Source organism: Mirounga angustirostris, unplaced genomic scaffold (assembly GCF_029215605.1).
Source record: "Mirounga angustirostris isolate CCGP_5_RB_7025 unplaced genomic scaffold, mMirAng1.0.hap1 SCAF_7, whole genome shotgun sequence".
NCBI classification, from domain to species: Eukaryota; Metazoa; Chordata; class Mammalia; order Carnivora; family Phocidae; genus Mirounga; species Mirounga angustirostris.
Genome location: NW_026991715.1, coordinates 129524760 through 129546093, shown reverse-complemented (window position 1 = coordinate 129546093; position 21334 = coordinate 129524760). Strand labels below are relative to the sequence as shown.

At 41.6% G+C, this 21334-nt stretch overlaps 1 protein-coding gene across 4 annotated transcripts in view; it reads left to right on the top strand.

The window, feature by feature from the left end:
* Positions 1 to 19766, top strand: part of CUNH5orf22 (chromosome unknown C5orf22 homolog) — a 61692-nt gene extending 41926 nt beyond the window's left edge. Inside the window, exon 12 of one of the 4 annotated variants that reach the window (XM_064596821.1) lies at positions 16776 to 19766. The gene's annotated coding sequence lies outside the window, so the exon portion shown is untranslated. Of the gene's footprint in view, positions 1 to 4595; positions 4868 to 16775 lie in introns of those variants that run through there. The other 3 variants (XM_064596822.1, XM_064596820.1, XM_064596823.1) reach the window with 3 other exon arrangements.
* The last annotated feature ends 1568 nt before the right edge of the window (positions 19767 to 21334 follow it).

Sequence of the window (21334 nt, the reverse complement as noted above, 5' to 3'; positions counted from 1 at the left end):
TATTGTTTCCGTTCCTAGTCTCCTAGGTTTGTGCCTCTATAAAAATCCTTCTGCTCTCATTCTCAGAGCATTTTTGTCACGAATACTTATTCAACCAGGCATATTTAATGAGAATCTCCACTTAATTTGGTAACGACAAATAAAACTTTCAATTTCAAATGTATATAAATACCTCGCCCTCAAGGAAGTGCAGTATAACTCACCACTCCTTAAATGTGTGTTCCACGCAGTGACTTCCTTTCAAGAGTCCAGAATGCAAAGGGACAGGGGGAGATTAGCTTTGTGATGGAGAAACCTGCCAAACACTTCCTCAGCCAGGTGACCAAAGTCAATGTTAACAGTGATAAGTCATGTTCATACTGTCTACCCTTCATATGATGTGAGGAGAATGGCACTTTACCTTTGTGGTCTCCCTTCCCCAAACCCATGATCCCAGTCTGATCATGAGAAAAACGTCAGACAAATCCCAATAGAGGGACAATTCCAAAGTACCTGACCAGTGCTTCTCAAAATTGTCAAAGTCCTCAAAACAAGGAGAGTCTGAAGAACTTTCACAGCCAAGGGGGAGCCTAAGGAAAAAAATCATCTATTCTAACTTGTGTATTGGAATAGTTTGTCAATAAACATTTTTAAAAGAATGAACAAAGTACTATGTTGTTGTTGTTTTTTTAAGATTTTATTTATTTATTTGACAGAGAGAGACACAGCGAGAGAGGGAACACGAGCAGGGGGAGTGGGAGAGGGAGAAGCAGGCTTCCCGCTGAGGAGGGAGCCCGATGCAGGGCTCGATCCCAGGACCCCGGGACCATGACCTGAGCCGAAGGCAGACGCTTAACGACTGAGCCACCCAGGTGCCCCAACAAAGTACTATGTTGCAGGAAATACACCTGGTGCTGGGGCTACAGAGATTAATGAAATATGATTCCTGTCCCACAAGATGTTCACATTCTGGGAATACAGACTCTGACATAAAATACTTTTCGTATTCTACTTCCCGAGAAACACACCAGCTACGATGAACACATTTTGCTATTGATATTAAGAGTATGAAAAAATAAAGCTGAAATTCTCTGATTCTTAAAAACTTTCATTTAGGTGAGATGTGGAATCTCTTAGAATTGTATCATCAGTTAAGACACATTCAAGGAGTGCCTGGGTGGCTCAGCTGGTTAAGCGTCTGCCTTTGGCTCAGGTCATGTCTCAGGGTCCTGGGATGGAGCCCCACATCAGGCTCCTTGCTCAGTGGGGAGCCTGCTTCTCTCTCTCCCTCTGACTGCTGTTCCCCGACCCCTTGTGCTCTCTCTTTCTGTCAGATAAATAAAATCTTTTTAAAAAACAAAAAAAAATGCAAAAATGATTAAATATCTGGTGGAGAAGCGCGTATTGACAACAGAGAAACAGAACTTCCTACTTTTTGACATGACGACACATCCCCTCACAACAACAGTATCAAGCAGCGCCTCATCAAGAAGGTACAGGAAGCTGTTCTTGACAAATGGGTGAATGACCCTCACCGCATGGACAAGCGCTTGCTGGCCCTCATTTACCTAGCGCACGCCTCCGATGTCCTGGAGAATGCTTTCGCTCCCCTTCTGGACGAGCAGTATGATTTAGCCACCAAGAGAGTGCGGCAGCTCCTTGACTTAGATCCTGAAGTGGAATGTCTGAAGGCCAACACCAATGAGGTCCTGTGGGCAGTGGTGGCCGCGTTCACCAAGTGACGGCTAAGAATGAAGTTCCTTTCTCTCATGTAAACCAGTAGTTTTTCTTCTATTGACTTCTGGTTTTTGGCGATTTGTACTTTCCACACTATAATTGGCTTTTGTTTTATATAATAATAGGTAGCTTTTCTGGGTTTGTGTGTGAATGCCAGAAACTGCTGGTACTAGGGACCTTTCTGCTTAGGGTTAGAAAAAGAAGTTTCACTGTCATTGGCATTTCATTCTTTCTTGAGTTCAAGAGAGTTGTCATTCTCACCATAACAGGTTTGGATTTCTGTTATGTTTACTTTCAAACTACCTCCAGTTCCACATGCACTTCTTTTTTTTTTTTTTAATTTTGTTTGGTAAAACATTTATTGAAAAAGTGTACCCTGAAAGGAGATAAAAAGATATTGAAGTTGTTTCCAGTAACTGTGCTTATTAATCCTAATAGTTTGTACATTCATTTGGATTTTTTACATAATCATATTATCTGCAAATAATGACAACTTTTTCTTTTCCAAAAAAAGTATTTTTACTTTTTCTTTTACCCTTTGTTTCTTTTTTAAATTTTTTAAAAATTTATTTGACAGAGAGTGCACATGATCAGAGCAGGAGGGAGAAGCAGACTCCCTGCTGAGCAGGGAGCCCCATGCGGGGCTTGATCCCAGGACCCCGGGATCATGACCTGAGCGGAAGGCAGATGATTCACTGACTGGGTCACCCAGGGGCCTGCCTTTTGTTTCTTTTATTCTTCTTGCCTTATAGCACTGACTGGTACCTCCAGTACAATGTAGAACAGAAGTGGTGATAGTGATCATTCCTGTTTTAATTCCAACTCAAAAAGCCAATGTTCAAAATTCACTATTAAGTAAAATGTAGTTGCTGATTTTTTAAAAACAGATCCTCTTGATGAATTTAAGGTAGTTCTCTTCCTACAGTCGACCCTTTAACAACATGGGTTTGAACTGCATGAATCCACTTATACATAGATTTTTTTATAACTATAGTACAGTACTATAAATGTATTTTCTCTTGTTATTTTCTGAACATTTTCTTTAGTTTACTTTATTGTAAGAATACACTATATAGTACATATAATACAAAATATGTGTTAATCAACTTTATGTTACTGGTAAAGCTTCTGGTTAAGAGTGGGCTATTAGTAGTTACTTTTATGGCGTTTCAAAATTTATATGAGGATTTTCAAATGCACAGGAGGGTGGGTCCACCTCTGCATTGTTCAAAGGTCAACTGTAGTTTGTTGAGAGAGATTTTTTTTCTTGATCATATTTTTTCTGCATCTATTGAGATAACTATATGTTTTTTTCCCAATGAGTTGCATTGATTGAATTTTTTAAAAAGAATTATATTCCTTAACATTTTTTTCAGTTTTATGAATAACATCTTATATCACTATGCAATCAACAGAGCTAGAATGATTGGGTTTTGATAGATGGTTTCTTTTCTAATCAACATGGCACCTGGAAAACAATGTTTTATTTTTCTGCTAACTAGACAGACTGAAAAAGCTGTTGGTCCCATGGCTACCAATCTGTTTAAAAGAAGATACTAAAAGATACAGAAGGCTAAGAAGTATTTTTGGAAACTGAGTCTGGGCTCTCTTCTCCCTCTGGGTGATAGAGGAAGGGGTGGGGCTGCAGTTTCAGAACATTGATCTCTCTTTTTTTTTAATTCAATTAATTAACATACAATGTATTATTAGTTTCAGATGTAGAGTTCAGTGATTCATCAGTCTTATGTAATACGCAGTGCTCATTATATCACGTTCCCTCTTTAATGTCCATCACCCAGTTACCCCATCTCCCTCAACCGTCTCCCCACCACATGCACTTCTTTAGCATCTCCTCAGTTTAAAACTTTCCACAAGTTTACAAGGGCGCCTGGCTGGCTTGGTCAGAAGAGCATGTGACCCTTGATCTCAGGGTTGTGGGTTCAAGCCTGACATTAGGTGTAGAGATTACTAAAAAAAAAACTTAAAACATAATAGTCTTTCCACAAGTGCAAATTCTTCTGTAATTTTCTTTTTTTTTTTTTTTTAAGATTTTATTTATTTATTTGACAGAGACACAGTAAGAGCAGGATCACAAGCAGGGGGAGAGGGAGAGGGAGAAACAGGCTTCCCGCGGAGCAGGGAGCCCGATGCGGGGCTCGATCCCAGGACCCTGGGATCATGACCTGAGCCAAAGGCAGACGCTTAACGACTGAGCCACCCAGGCGCCCCTGTAATTTTCAAAAATTGAGAGAGAAATCACAAAGGTTTTAACTCACCAAAAGTGAAGTCTGTAATTAAGGTATTTTCTAGTAGAAATATGTACCTTAAAAATATATCTTACTGGCACTATGCCAAGAGAAAGAGGTAAGGCAGAGAAAGACAAATACTGTATATCACTTATATGCAGAATCTAGAAAAGCCAAACTCCTGTGAATAGAAGTATATATATGAAGAATATTCAAGGATAGGGGGGGTTTTATGCGAAGTCTCAAGAACGGGGGGGGGGGGGCGCAATAGAGAGAAGTTGGTCTAAAAGTACAATCTTCCAGTCATAAGACAAAAGCATTTTGGTGATCTAATCTACCACACAGTGTTGCAAAATGATCACCACACTAAGTCTAGTTAACATCAATGTTTTCACTATTAAATCAAAAGGTGAACTGCTCCATCGAGCCATTTGCGATGTGTTACATCTCACTTATGCCACATGTAGTATGGCTTCACGTGATTTGCTTGTTGCTCTGCACCCTACTCAGGAGGTACCAAGGGAAGTTAAATGAATAGCTCAAAGACCTCAAGAATCCTCTCTCTCTCCTCATTTTCTCTCTGTAATTCTCAGGATGTTGCCTTTTGATTCAGATGTTCTCTCATGGTTGCAGAAAGAGGAGTAGCTCTGAGGATCCAACTCTTGCACAACAGTTTCCAAACCCTGGAAGAAGTGAAGAGGCCCTGTCTTTTCCTCTTGTGCCTTTTAAAGAGTTATAAAACAGGGCGCCTGGGTGGCTCAGTTGGTTGAGCGACTGACTTCGGCTCAGGTCATGGTCCTGGAGTCCCGGGATCGAGTCCCGCATCGGGCTCCCTGCTCAGCGGGGAGTCCGCTTCTGCCTCTGACCCTCCCCCATCTCATGCTCTCTCTCTCTCTCAAATAAATAAATAAAATCTTAAAAAAAAAAAAGTTATAAAACATTCAGAACACCTAGCAGGTGCTCTCTCATGTCTCATTGGCTGGATTCACATCACATGCTCATTTCTAAACCAATCATGAACTCATCAAGATGCACACTTTGTGGCTCTTCCAAGGACTCCCGTGGTTATTGGATGTGGGAGGAGGAGGGACAGGATAATCTGTTAGCAAGAAAGAGGGAAAATTTGTGAGCAATCACTATCTGTCTTCCACAGTCAAGGACAATGAACATCTTTTCACGTGGTTAACCATTTCCACTGGCTGATTTTTATATTGCTATACTAATAGCCTGCTGTTCATAGTTTTACAAAAAGTCTTGATATCTGTGAAGACCAGTCCTTCCTCAAAATCACTGAGCCCTTTGCTCTTCCATATGAATTTTAGGAACCACTTAACCAAGTTTCCTGAAATACCCTGTTGGGATTTTTGGTTGATATGACATCATGCAGATTTATTTGAAGGAACTGACATCTTTATGATATTGAGTCTTTCCATGTAGGAACATGGCATAACTTTCTGTGGTAAATATGGCCACAGATTCTTTGCACCTCCTTCTAGGTGGGGCCTATTTCCCCACCTCTTGTATCTGGGCCGGCTTTGCTGTTTGCTTTACCCAGTAGAATGTGGCAAAAGGGACAATTTTGCAAGCTCCAGAGCTTGGCGTACATGAAGTGATATGGTTTCTGATTTCACTCTCTTGGACTGCTGCCTTGAGACCACCATACCATAATGAAGCCCAGGATAAAAGAACATATGGGAAGAGAAACCCAGCTGTCCCAGCTAAGTTCAGGGCCCAGCCAGCTGACCTGCCCGCTGAATGCAGCTGTGTGAAGAAGCCTAAGTGAAAGCAGCAGAGAATTGCTTAGCCGACCCACAGAATTGCATGAAAGGATGAATTGTTGGTGATTTAGGCCATTACGTTTGGGGGTATTTTATTCCACAACAAACACTAGCTGAACGAGAAATTGGTACCTGGAAGTGGGATGCTACTCTAGGAACAATGTAACACATGTGGCATGGCTTTGGGACAGTGGAGAGAGTCTACCAGAGCAACGAGGAGACTGTTAGCAGAAGCTTGAAAAAGCAGTGGGGAAGCTACTCTTGAAGTCCAGAAGGATGGTAAACCATGTTTTGTGCTAGTGAAAAAATTGTGTTATAAACACCACATGAAGCAAAGGAACCAGCTGGCTACATGTAGGATCATGAGAAATATTGAATTATTATTATTGCATTGAGACAATAAAACAAGTTTTGGGATGGTTTTATACAATGCATAATTGAAACACTAATGAACTAGTGAGTCTAATTGTTATGGACTTAATTTTGTCCCCTCGAAAAATGCATATTTTGAAGCCCGAACCCCCAACATCACCGTATTTGGAGATAAGGCCTTTAGGGAGGTGATTAAGGTTAAATGAGGTCACAAGAACAGGGCCCTAATCCAATAAAACTGGTTTCCTTATAAGGGGAAGAGACACCAGAAGTCTAGTAACCTGTCTATAGATATTCTTGGATTTTTTTTTTTTTAAGATTTTATTTATTTGTTAGAGAGAGCACAAGCAGGGGGAGCGGCAGCCTCTCCGCTGAGCAAGGAGCCAGATGTGTGGCTCAATCCCAGGACCCTGGGATAATGACCTGAGCCGAAGGCAGATGCTTAACTGACTGAGCCACCCAGGTGCCCCTTGCATTTTTTTTATACAGATAATAATATTGTCAGAAAAGGATGATATTCATTATTATAGCTCATTTATTTTTTTCCCTAGCTAAGGCAGCAACATTTATTTATGATATTCTCATTTAATTTTGTAATAGGCATTATATTCACATGCTTTAAGAAATATTAACAGGTGTGTAGTAGGGGTGCCAGGTGGCTCAGTCAGTTAAGTATCTGCCTTTAGCTCAGGTCATGATCTAAGGGTCCTGGGATCAAGCCCCTGGTCGGGCTCTCTGCTCAATGGGGAGCCTGCTTCTCCCTCTGCCCCTCCCCCCCATCACTTGTTCTCTCTCTCAAATAAATACATAAAATGTTAAAAAAAAAAAAAAAAAACAATTTTTCTTTAAAAAGGGTGTGTAGTAAAAAGTCATGCCATCTCTGTCATTCTTTTGTTTTATTCCAATGGTAAATACAGTATTGACCAATATGGCTATCAGCAGGTATCTCTGTCTTCTAGCTGCCTTTGATTAAAATGTTTCTAAATTTTGCACTAAAATGTTGATGTTTTCAATAGGCTTTTTTAAAAAAAGGCTTTTGATAAGGGGGTTTTAATTCATCATGTCAAAGAAGTTATCTTCCATCTTTATATTGTTAAAACTTATTTTTCATGATTATGAATGAAATTTTATCTAATTTTTTGCCTTTTAATTTTGAGGTATAACTTACAGTAAAATGCACAGATCATAAGTGTATATTTTAATGAGTTTTGATATGCATGTGCCCATGTAACCCACACCCCTCTCAAGACACAGAACATTCTCTGGGGTGCCTGGGTGGCTCAGTTGGGTAAGCCTCTGATTCTTGATTTTGGCTCAGATCATGATCTCAGGGTCATGAGATTGAGCCCCCTGTCAGGCTCTACACTCAGCAAGGAGTCTGCTTGAGATTCTCTCCCTCTGCCCCATCCCCATTTGTATGCATGCATGCGCTCTATCTCTAAAATAAAGAAATAAATCTTTAAAAAAAAATACACAGAACATTCTCATCACCCTAGAAAATTCCCTTGTGCCCTTTCTCAGTCAATCCCACCACCCCACTCTCCTGGGATAATCGAATTTCTGATTTTTCACATTAGATTAAGTATGTCAGTCCTAGTACATGATATAAATTGAATCCTTCGATATGTACTCTTGTTGTATCAGTAGTTTATTTCTTTTCTCTCTTTTTTTATTGTAATATTCTATTATATGAACAGGTATTATTATTTTTGCTTTAAACAGTCAAAAATCCTTTAAGGAAATTAAAAATAAAAGAGAAAAGTCACTTATATTTACCCACAATTTTTTTTTTTTTTTTGGCCATTACTGCCACTCTATGTCCCTTTGTGTAGATCTGAGTTTCCATGTAGTATCATTTTCCTTCAGCCTAAAGAATACTTTTTTCAACCTGTCTTGTCATTTGGAAATGCTGATGATGAATTCACTCAGCTTTTGCTTAACAGAAAAATGTCTTTAGTTTGCATTCATTTTTGAAGAATATTTTTTCTGACTATAGAACTCCAAAATTATAGGGTTTTTTTTTTCTTTTAGCACTTTACAGATGTTGATCCTCTGTATTTTGGCTTTCATCATTTCTGACTGAGAATTCAGTGCCATGTCATCACTGTGCCCTGTATGTAATGTGTCTTCTTCCTCTGACTGCTTTTAAGATTTTCTCTTTATCTTTGGTTTTTAGTCATTTGACTAATTCAACAATAATATGCCTAGTATGGGTTTCTTTGTGCTTATTCTGCTCAGGCTTCACTGAAATTCTTGAATTTGTAAGCTGGTATTTTTCATCATGTTTTGTCTTCAAGTATTTCTTTCTGCACCATACTTTCTCTTCTCCTTCTAGGTTTCCAGTTATTATACAGGATCCCCAAACTACTCATTTTTTATATTCTACTGATTTTTCTGTTTTTCTAGTTTAGATAGTTCCCGTTTTCCTCTCTTTAAATGCACTGATCTTCTCTTCTATGGTATCCAACTGATCTCAAATTTCATCCAGTGTATTTTTTATTTCAGAAATTTTCTTGCATGTTGAAGGTGCTCAAATGCCTGGTGATCCCTGTCTATTCATTTATATTTAAGAATGGGACACAGAAAAGCTGACAGGGAGCTCTGGGTCCGTAAACAAGTTTCTCAGCTTTGCTGTAGAGTGGTCATGTTGGAGCAGTAGGCACTATCTCAGAGAACGCAGAAAGGAAAAATATGGAGGTCTCTTCTTTAGGACCATTCAATTTCTCCAGGAAGAAAGTTCTAAATTTTTGCCTACCTAGTAGATACCTTGCTACAGGCATTTTTCTAGGAGAGACAGTGACAGAGATAGAGACTTAGGTTGGGGTGGAGAGAATAATAGCTATCTTTCTTCTTGATCATCTGACACAAAGAAGACAAAACAACCAACGCTGATAACAGACCCAGACTTCCTTATCATCTTTTCAATGTCTCATTTAAAAATATGAGCAGATCATCAAGGATCACCCAGACATTTGCTTTTCCATCAGTTCTGTTTTCAGCCCTATTTCTCATTCTTGCCCTTCCAAGTATGTTCAGTCTTCTGTCTCAAAGTTCTCTAGTTCAGATCTCCCATCAGGGCTTCCATTGACTAGTGGAAGCCAGTTGTCAGGGGAGCCTGGAAGACGTGGTTCACAGTGGTCAGCCTCCCAGGGGCCTAGAGCAGGGTGGAGAGTGCATCTGCAGAAAGCAAAAAGGAGAAGGATCAGCACATGAAGATTTTTGAGAGATATCTGTTGCATAACTTGGGGAGAAATCAAGATGTGCCAACAGTCTAAACATTCTCAAGTGGCTGAAACAAAACTGCAAGCCATCTTGTGAAAAAAAACAAGAACAAAAACAAAAAACAAACACCAAACAACTTCTTCACTTTACCTTTGATGCCTGTCATATGTAGAAATACATGAGGATGGAAATGCAGGCATTTCAGATTAGAAAACAAGATTGTTTGATATTGCATGCTTATGCCTTAAGGTGATTCCTAATTTATCACTTCAGTGATGGAACCAATTGCTACTCAGGGGGATAAAAAAAGGAGCAAAAGAGTCAGCTCTGACTTAGTGGAACTGACCAGGCTAAGGCATCAAGCGACTGTTTCCAATGTGTACAATTTCAGAAAATGTCTCAGTCTTGTCACGGATGTCCCTAAGGATTTGTTTAAAAATTCAAATATCACACATTTATTATACGCTGAGAAATCCACCGTGCCTTCAGTTACACGTTCTAGATGACAGTTTAACATGATCCTGGGAGTGAGACCATTTATTCCCTGCATATTACTCAAAGCCTAATGGTATGCCAGGCTACTTTCCCTTTTGTTAATAATAAAGCCTAATCAGTATTTGATCCAAAATTATGTTGCACTTGACAAAGCTGTGGCTGACATTTTGATGCTTTGTATCCGGTATAAGTATTTACCAAGTAGTGTGTCATGTTTCAGGTTGATGACTTTTCCTACTAGGAATCAGTGGATGGGATTCAGGGACCTGTGAAACCCCTAAAACTGGTTGCAAAATGTTTGACATGCATACATTTTTCTGGGAAGAAGATCTATTGTTTCCACAAATCCTCCGAAGCTAAGCATTCCTCTGCCCTTCTAAATTAATTAGCACTCCTCTACCTAGTTTTCATCAGTGGCCCTTCCACTTTTATTTCGTTGTTTGGGCTTACATATTTTCATTTATTAGCTATTATTATAGGGGATTCTCAAGAGAGAGAAAGATAAACAAATGTGATCAGCTGTTTTTAATGTTGAGAAACCATGGCTGAATACAGATGCATTGAAAAGGAAACTAGATGAAGGATTCCCAGCCATAAAAAGTTTTTTTTCAAAATAGAGATAAGAATTTATAACAAAGATGCCCTCCCTGACAGTTTTGTTGGCTTGCCTTATGGTGCTTTAGGTGAGAGAGTTTGGGGTATAAACTAATAAAAAGTAAGGCCATCTTTTCCCTGAATTTAATGATTTGCCCCTGAACAATATTAGTCTCATGGTCCTGGGTTGGGACCCATTCTCTTTTTGAGAATTCCATCATACCTATTTGGGGTTTTCCAAGATGGTGGGATAATCTTCTTGAGCCTGGCAGGATGATTATAGGCAGCCCCATGATAAAATAGTTGGTTCTCCCTCCTAGGAATGGTGCATCGATATAAAGGGATTTTTGCCTGTTTTGGCAAGTATTACATAGAGAGGGGATAAGAAAGGGGTCTTAAACTCAATGTTTTTTGGGAGCTGGGCCAGTATGAGGCAGATAAGTAGTACTGGACCAAAGAAATTATGTTCTATATCCAAAGGGGGCAGCCTTTACTCAACTTCACTTTTTTTTTTTTTGGATAAAAAAAATGCAATTTGTAGAAGTTGGCAACTAATTCAAAACATTTTAAAACACTGTGTGGGATGAACATATGTTTTGAGGGTGTATTTGGCCCCAGGGCTGCTGGTTTGGGATCTCTGGTGTAAAGGAGTCGTTCCCAAGCCTGGCTGCAGATCAGAATCATCTGTGGAGCCTCAAAAACACAGATGCCCAGTCCCCTCCCCAGACTTGCTGCAACACATCTCTGGGGGTGATGCTGATGCACAGCCAAGTTTAAGAACCACAGAGCAAAGAATTGGTTGATGGAACAGCATTAACCGTCCTTAAAGCTACAAAATTAAGAAATGATCACATTAAGGGAAGTCCAGATAAATGAATAAACTGTCACCCCCATGGGAGAGCATAAATGGCGAAAACATATAGGAATGCCTTTAAATGTGTTCTCCCATATTTCAAATTTTGTTTTCTGATCCTTTTATGGAGGCATGCATTCCAATGTAGTAGCCACTAGCCACATGTGGCTACTTAGATTTTAATGAAAATTAAATAAAATTAAAAATTCAATTGATGAGTTGTACTAGCCACATTTCAAGGGCTGAGTAGCCACATGTGGCTTGTGGCTTCTGTAGTGGACAGTGCAGATCTACTTCATTTCTAACATTACAGGAAGTTCTATTGTTCAGGCCAGACATAGAGATTATACATGAAAATCAAGAGAACTTTATGGTCTTTTAAGCCATTCATGTAGGATTCTGATACTTCAAGGGAGTGGTAATTATTCGTATAGAATAAAACATTTCTGAATTGGCCACATGGGTCTATGCCCTTAAAATGTGTGATGCTTACCCTAATGCAAATTAATTAGTAAATATAGAGATTTACTTTTAAGTGCAGAAGTATTCATGCAATCACTGGATAAATATTTATCCAGTACCTTTTATGTGCCAAGCACTCTGCTCTTTGTGTTTTTAAATTATTCATGGAATTGACTAAGGTTAAAAAATTGGCTCAGGCAGCTTCTAAGAGTTATATTCCCAGATATATATATTACTCTTTGTTTTCAGTCTACTTTTCCCCTTTTAATTCTATGGAATTCCCTTTAATGCAACAGCTATATTAGGTTGAAACATGTTATATGGAATATGTAATGTAGTTTGATGGTTAAAAGGAAGACCAGAGGGCAGCACTAGCTACTAGCGGAGAAATATTCTCTTTGCTGAAGAAGTGTAGATGGCCAGTGATGAGTTTTGATCTGACCATGTGACACTTGCCCAACAGTGTGACACATCTAACCAGAGCAGCATTCTACACAGCCATTCAACCCCAGTGAATGCATGCTTCTTACTCCTACTCAGGCGACATTCAGGGGGCTAAAAATCCAGAGAGTCAGACAAGACAAAAGGAACCTTAAAGTTAAAGGCCTTAGGCCTTGGGGTTAAAAGTAAACTTTTAAATTTGTACAAAAATCTTAACTGTTGGGGATCATCATAAATAAAATTAAAAAGTAGAATTTAGGTATAAAAATCATAAAATAATTTAGGAGAAAGCACTGTTGGGTAATGTCAAGAATTGTTGTTTAATCCAGCTTTATGGAGATGTTGATTAAGATGAGACCAAGATGAGTGATAAGTTAGTCACCAGGCACAAGATGGGAGTAAAGGTGACCCCACAGAAGATGGAATGGCATGATACCTAGAAGTCTCTTCTCTAATCATGAACAGTTAATGAATTCCTCAGGGACACGTGGTTTGGGTTTTAAACGGGTCCAACAAGTTAACTTCTATTTTGTCTGCAGTATCAATCGGAGCATTTTATAGTTTCCATGTGGCTCGTAGAATAATAATAAAGGCTGGGACTGCTTCTGCAATGCAGTAAATACTTGAGTCCTTATCTTCACAGTGGTTACATATCTCTGATAGTGTTAAGGAGTCATTACTGAGGGACTTGGTTCTGGGAGTTTTACTGTTAGTCTCCTTGTAGGATTAGAAACCCGGTTACCTAATCTTATCTCATAGCATGAGCTACCTCCTTTATGAAAATATCAGCCAGGCCAGTTGGTTTACCATCAATGAATGACTTGCACAAAAAAAGTACCACAGTGACTTGAGTTTCTCTCTTTCTTTTTCGTTTTTTTTTTTTTTTAAGATTTATTTATTTGACAGAGGGAGAGAGAATGAGACAGAGAGCATGCAGGAGTTCAGGGCAGAGGGAGAGGAAGAGAGAAACCTCAGCAGACTCCATGCTGAGCAGTGGGCCTGATGCAAGGGCTTGATCTTATAACCCCAAGACCATGACCTGAGCCGAAACCAAGACTCAGGCACTCAAACAACCACTACCATCCAGGTACCCCAAGTTCCTCTCTTTTAAACACACACATATACACCCTCATATTTATAATTCATATGACATGCCAGGCCCTGTGTTACATGGTGGGGAGGGGGCAAAAGATCAATAAGACACACACTCTACCCTTGAGGAACTCATATTCTGGAAGATGAACAAATAATTATTATAGGATGTAAAAAATACAATAACAGAGATACAAAATTGAAAGTGACATGAATACATATAAAAGGAGATTGTCTAGGGATTGTGGATAAGTCCTCTTTTATTTGATGTTGACTTTACAACAAAGAAAGGCAACAAGGATAAAGAACATTTTGATATGTTGTTAGATCCAAGGCTGTAATATTATTGTTTTAATCTTGGTCATCATCCTGTGTTGAAATAGCCCCTAAACTTCCTACTTCCAGAAAAACTACCTGAAGGAAGAAGTTGAAGTAAGGCCAAGAAAGAACTAAGTACTAGATGGGAAATAGATTCTTAAAACCTAGAAACGTCTGGGATATGAAACACCAGATGGGTGAGTCTATTGTTTTGGCCGAGCAAAAGAGGGTGAAGGATATAGCAAAAGAGAACCTTGGCCCAATGTCAGGAAGAGTTTGATAGACTTGTCTTTCAAAATAGCATGTGTGGAGCTGACTGGCTAATTGTGAGGAACAGTGATCTGGAACAAAATGCCACTAGATCCACTAAATGAAGTTTACACCAGTGTGATTACTTAGAGAAATAGAAGCCACATCTTGGGTTTTGGCTAAATTGCTTAGTGAACATTTATGTTAGGTAGACCTGCCCATGAGAGAGCAGTCAGCTTTGTATCAACATTATGAAAAGTAGGACCATCAGCTATTATTGCAAAAATACATTATGGGTGGGGTAATAAGCTGAAATAAATCTTGAATGTCTGAAATAATCCTAAACCCTCGGATTGCTTTTTCTCTGGATGGAAAGCAAGAACTCTCACTGGGAACCATTTGTTCCCTGAATGATCTTGTCCCTGCCCCAGTTCATCTGAGTTTACTATGTAGTCTACGATTAAGAGTTCTTGAATATGGGATTTGTCCTTCATCTGCAAGACTAGGGTTTAAATATCCCTTCCAGCTCAAGGCATAGGAATCCTTTTATCTACGTAACTGCCTGAGAGCCAGCCAGCATGCCCTGGCACTGCATTCAGGCTGGGTCTGTTCTGATTGGTGGGTGCACTGACTGTACCAATTGTTAAATATTTTGAATATTAACAAAAGATAGAGATGTACATGTTGTTGAAGAATAAAACAAGGTGACTGATTTTAATAGACATCCTCGAATTAGTACTTTCAAACCGACAAACTTAAAAATAGCCTTCTTGGATGAGTTCTCTTCAGAACATTTTAAAAACAACATAAAAATTTTTCCCTTCAGATATTTCTGGAAGGAAAACATTCATTTGGATGTAAAAATTATGGCCTGATTGTTAAGAAATCATTTATGGTATTTAAAGTTGTGTGTGTGTGTGAGATCTCATATTAGACCACCACGGTTGGCTGGTGTTATTAAACAATGCAAATAGTTTTCTTTTGAGCTGTGCTCACCACCCCCCATTGAAGATGGAAAACAAATCACACAATGTGACAATCTGAAGTTGCACCTAAATACAAGCAGCAAAATAAAACAAAATGCCAGAAGAGCCAAAAGCATGTAATTTTATGTCTTTGTGCCGGCCGGGGGTGGGGGTGGGGAGGGGCGGTGGTAGAGATATTTGTGACTGATGAAAAAAATGTAAGAATCTGCACTAACTCACTCTGTAAGGTCAGATCTCTGCTATGTCAGGTGAAAATGTACCCCGAGTATCCGTACTTACCTTGCTATCTGAGGAAGCAAGCATGGGCCCCATTTAGATTAAGAGAGGGGCAAGAAGAGGGATATTCAAAACCCTTGTAATGGGGCTCCCAACCTGTCTGCCCTTGGTATTTATCTGTGTTGAAAATGTTATGAAAAGTGCTTGTCTGGGGACCAGACATGTATTAAATGACAGGATCTATTCAAGTGATGAATCTAGATCGTAAAACTATACTTATACATAGCTTACAGTGTTAAAAACAGTTTTCCATACTCTGCCCTGGTATGGGACCCTGGACATTTTTCACCCTCTTTTTATAGATGAAGAACCTCTGACTCAGGGAGGATAAGGGATTTTGCTCATGACCACACATTCAGTGAGGAGGTGAGGACACACCTGTGTCCCTCAGATCTCAGTCATGCTCCATGGTTCTATAACAGTGAGCAAAGACTTTGTGGATGGAGAATTCTGACCTCAGGTTCTGTCAGATAATATGGCTGCTTCTACCCTTGGTCGGTGGCTACCCTGGCAACCGATTGGGCCAACCTTTGGTATGGAGAGTCCCACTTGTGCACATGGGGCTACTACCTACCTTGTGGCAGAATCATGACTTAGGGCCTTCTTGGTATGCACCCTCATTCCTAGTTCAGTGCCTGGCATATACAAAGCACCTGGCAGATGTTGGATTAAAGACCCTGAAATGTTGCCAGGGCATAAAGGAGAGAGATGGCCCAGCTACTTGGCTCACCCACTGCGGGTGGCAGCAATCACAGTGTTTAGCTATTAATACTCCATTGGGAGACCTACTTTTTGCCAACTCAAGAGGTCTCATTCCTTGCACACAGGGGCAGGAAAGAGAATTGTTTTCCTATTTAACCAGATGAGAGTAATTTTGATTTGTCTAATCACTGCCCAAGTACTGCGAGCCACGTGGAAAAGGAAGGACATTCATTAAGTTTTCACTCATTCAGAAATTCGGCTTTGTTTAGTCAGTCCCAAGGGTCTTATTGCACATCCCAGATGAGAGAGCGAGGCTTCTCCAGGAAGTCACTTGATTGACAGCTGGCTGCCTATGTGTGTGTGTGTGTGTGTGTGTGTGTGTTTATGATGGAGCCTGGGAGTTAGACCCCACCCTCTGTCTTAGGGGTGAGCCCGTCCTAGGGGCTTCAGGAGTGTCTGTAGCACCCACCTGCTCCCACTTCTGCCCACCGGACTCAGCAAAGAATGTCAAGTTCAGGGAAAGCACTCCAGTCAGTGGGGAGAATTAATTCCCCATCCTCTGTCACCTGAGACTTTTCTTTTTACGCACTGCTCTGCGTGGCTACCTTGTCCTAGACCACTAACCACCAAGCCAACTTGATAAACTAAACTACGCCTGTATCATTAATCCCAGCTTCGCTCTGTGGAAGTAGGAAATTACCCTGGAAGAAAAGCTGAAGCAAGGGGCCACGTTCCAAGTTGCTGGGTGCTCTGACAACCTATCTCCCACTTCAAGAGGGCACCCTCTCCCCACCCTTATGTAGCGGAGAAAGCTCCTTCACAAAATCATTTTAGGTAGTGAGGCTTTACCACTTGTATCTTCAGACTGCAATAATTCTTAGCAATTACCACTGGCCTACAATTATTGATTTGAGCATTTCCACATAAATTACTCATTTCCTCCTTTTCTGTGTGTGTTTTTAATCCCCAACAGGGCTCTCGTGTGAAAACAATGGGTACAGAAAGCGCTTGGAAGGACTGTTCTAGGAAATGGACAGCAGAGGAAGAAATCGTGCTTTTTAATTTTTTTCTACGCTATGCTTGTCTTAGTTTCTGGGTCAGTAGTTTTCCTTGAGGGAGCCTTAATTTTTAATTAGTAGAACAGTATCAGCCTCAGCCAAGGCCCTTAGTGCACGCACAATCCACTGTGGGATGATCTCAGGAACGTCAGTGTCCGTGAACGTTGGCAAGCTCACAGCCACAAAGGCAGCAACACCCCGAGGGCCTCGTGGGAGCCAAGTACCCCTGCTTTCCGGTGCGGGCAGGGCGAGCTGTGCCTTCAGCGTGTGCCTGGGTCCTGCTGCCCTCCAAGGCTCCAGCTCCAGCGGCTGTTCCTTTGTACCTTTCTAGGAGGGCAGCTTCCGTCATTTCTCTCTTCCTCTAGAAGCTCCCTCAAAGCTCCAGAGCAAGGAAATCCCAAGAGAGACCCAAGAGCAAACTGTGGTGCTGTCTACCGTGGTCTTGGTGGGAGTTGTTGTGGGCACGATTCCCCCGGCCTGGTGTGCTTTGCTCTTTGTAGATGTGGGGCTGCCAAGGCTGCTGGGCTTGGCCTTGTGTAGCTCACAGGAAAATTCGTGGTGTCCCCTAGTCCCCATGAGGAGTGTGAGGTGTCGCTCTGTTTCCAGCAGTGACAACAGAGAGCGTCAGGGCTCAGCATCTTGTGTTTGAGATGATTGATACCCCGACAATTGGGTCCCATGAGAAGGTGGCATCTTGGCTGAGGCTGTCAATAACAAGCACTTTGTTTTGAGTTTGGAAGGTGTGTGGAGTTCTTTGTATTTAGAGTGCCTCTGAGAGGCCCACACCTAGCAGAATTCCTCAGAGGACTGGGGAGGACTGGGGGGCGGGGGGTGGTGGAGAAAGAAAGAAACTCTGTTTTGTGGCTTTGGTTACCAAACCACCTGACCTAGCCCACATCTCATCTTACTGACCTTCTAGCACCACCCCCCATCCCACCACTCACCTACAGCACTCTCTTCCTTACCTCTGCTCAGAGGCTGTCCTCACCTCCCCTCTCTGCTCAGAGGCTGCCCTCACCTCCCCTTTCTGCTCAGAGGCTGCCCTCACCTCCCTTTTCTGCTCAGAGGCTGCCCCTCACCTCCCCTCTCTCCCAGAGGCTGTCCTCACCTCCCCTCTCTGCTCAGTGGCTGCCCTCACCTCCCCTCTCTCCTCAGAGGCTGTCCTCACCTCCCTTCTCTGCTCAGAGGCTGCCCTCACCTCCCCTCTCTGCTCAGAGCTGCCCTCCCCTCCCCTCTCTGCTCAGAGGCTGCCCCCCTCTCCTCCCTGCTCAGAGCTGCCCTCCCCTCCCTTCTTTCCCAGAGGCTGTCTTCACCTCCCCTCTCTTTCACACGCTGCCCTTACCTCCTCTCTGCTCAGTGGCAATCTAGCCTCTCCTGCTTCTTGAGCTCTGTTCTCCTCCTGTCCATATGTGGTTCTGACTCCCAGAGTTTTCACACGAAGAAGACTGAATACATAGTTTCTCTGGCCCTGTTTGCTCTCTTCTATCCCCACTGGAGCTGATCCTCACAAATGCAACAAAAGTTGCCCCTTAGTTCTACTCTGATGCCTCTCCAGGCTCTAGCAACTGCTATAGTCAGTCAAGAACAGCAGACCATGGCTCTGGCTTGCTGTGCTTACCTGACGCTGTTGCCCAGGTGGGTAGTAAGGCATCTTGGCCAAATTATATACAAGGGAAGATGCCTAAGACTTTGTTAATCTTTGGCCCCGGAATGAATAAAGTCAGCATATCCTGCCTTCTAGTAAAGTGAGAGTTGTGGGATGGGTTGAGTCTCAAGAAAGATGAAGCTCACATTGGCATTGGATGGATATGTATGGTGACAGCAGGCCAGATCTTTCTTCCCTTTGGCAGAATGAGGTGGCTAATCATGCATAGAGAGATGGGGGACTTTTCCCCGGTAACTGGAGGCCACAGTGACCAAGAACCCAGGATCAGTGACCCTGGGAAGTCAGTGTAGAGAAGAAATGTCAAGAGAGCCAAGGATTGGTTGACAAGAGGGTCATCGTGGCAGGCAGGGGATGATAAAATGGAGAGGGGGATGTGTTGTGAGTTGGGTCTTCCAGGAAGCTGACTCTGAGTTGGAGATTTGTGCATAGTTAGCTGATAAGGGAGTGATGCTGGGATCAACACCTGGGGAAGGAAGAGAAGAAAGCACAATTGGGCAGAAGGCGGAGTTGGTCTGTGATGCAGTCTTAACAGAGGACTTAGCCAACCCCATGGGGAAATCAGAAGCTGAAATAACTCTTCAGAGTTGTCCTGAATTGGGGCAAGGAGCCTGGATCTTTATTTTGCCTTAAGAAGAGGGTGTGCTTTGCTCTTTTTAGCTAAGGCAATTCCCAAAGAGGGCTAACAGCTGAGTACTAGCCCTGAAGGGGGACTGTAGGAAGCAGTGCCCTGAGGTATCCACTATACTGTGCAATTTAAGGAATCACAGGCAGGATGCCCAGAGAAAGGGAATCTCCCAAAGGTCTGTGAAGAATTAACAAAAGCTCTCGTGAGGTATTGTGAGGGCTAGACCAAGAAAGGGTCTGTCCACACCCCTGTCCCCACCCTGTCCCCACCCATCCCTTCTTTACCTTGGTAATTTCACAGGAGCACTGTGGTTGGGATGAGAGAGGCCCTACCAGGATTTTAGCCCACCTAGGGCCAACAGGAAGTGACCAGCTCTTTTTGCAAAAGATTGGACCACAAAGGTTTTGACTTTGCAATATGCTGATCGGGAAGCTACTCCCTACTGCCCAGGTTTCTGACATTGGCTTGGCCCAGTGTGGCATCTCTCCAGCTGCTAGCACAATAGGTTTCTAGAAGACTGGCCAATTTTCGGGTGCCTGGGTGGCTCAGTTGGTTAAGCGACTGCCTTCGGCTCAGGTCATGATCCCAGAGTCCCGGGATCGAGTCCCACATCGGGCTCCCTGCTCGGCGGGGAGTCTGGTTCTCCCTCTAACCCTACCCCCTCTTGTGCTCTCTCTCTCACTCTCTCTCTCAAATAAATAAATTTAAAAAATCTTAAAAAAAAAAAAAAAAAGACTGGCCAATTTTCAATTGTCTTGACGGTCATTTCGGGATAAAGTTGAATCTGAATGAGCCCATGTGCCAGCATGTATGCTTAGAGAAAACAGTCAGGCCCTATTCCATTCTTGAAGACTGAGAGATTTTCTCCAAAACAACCTCAGGTGTGATTGGGGCCAGAGACGAACTGATAACTTACTATATTGCATTTTGTAATGACCCCACTGATGTCATCTAAGTTTTAATCATGTGGGAGTACTCTTGTGTGTGTGTGCGCGCGCGCGCGTGTGTGTGCGTGTGCGTGTGTTCACTCTAAAACAGTGCTTGCTCCAGATATTAGGGGCCCGTTGGAGAATGTTTTCTCACTTGGCTTCTCTGAGTTTCTTCCACCCACTCTGCACTTGCGTCCTCTAACCCTTCACTGTACCTTAGTAGTCTTCGGTCCATATCATTTGCTATATAGTTTCAAATGTAGCAAGCTCCTTTCTGATGATATATATCTCCTTTCTTCAGTCTTTGCAGCCTCTTCCAGTCTCATTTTAAATATTACAGCTCATCATTTTGAACACTGCGCACTTTGAATGATTTCGTTGGCTATGGTTTAGTTTTTGTGTTAAGATTCAGTGGGTTTATTTAAAAATAAGTGTCATCTTTGATGGGTCTTGGAGATAAAAAGTGGATATTTCACAGATGCCACACAGACATGGCTGATGAAGTTCGTGAGCTCATTCATGTCCACTCTCTTCTTTGTCTTCCATTGATCTATGGAGTTGCCCATCCTCAATAAATTCATAAAGAGTGATAGAAAATAGAACATTCCAGGGTGCCTTGTGCTTACAGAGGTCATGAAACTTGTTTTGGATAACTTGGAGGAAGTTTGATCAGGTAATGGAAACAGAGAGAGCTCCCCTCTTCAAGACAATGCAGAATGCATATTGCTTACTGTATGAGACTCCAGCATGCGCTGGAGGGGCAGATTACTTGGGTTTGAGTCCTGGATCTCCTATTAAATGAAGGGAAGTGCACATAATACAAGGATAATTGAAGCTGAAAGAGATCAAGTCAAGCCATTTAAGATGAACTGAAAATTTAAGTGAAGCTTTTTTAATCTAAAAAAATAGAGCTACAAATTATGAAAATAAAAATTTATCTTATTCAATAGAGCATAGATTATAATTGCAACTATGTGTTCATTCTTAGAATGAACACAGATAAATTTCACGTGGCTATTTTGGCATAATTTTTAAACTAAAATGGTACGTGGCATGATACAACAGCTTTCATTTAATGTATGATTTTATAGAAGAAATTTTTTGGCAAACATACTAGAAAGCTCCATTCGTTTTTCCAAGGATCTTTCATAATTCCTTGACATTTAAGTCATTGTTTTTTGAAACCCACATCCTGTTACCATCCTTGTTGATTTTTCTTCTCCAAATGTTAACTGCTTTACCTAGTTTGTCAAT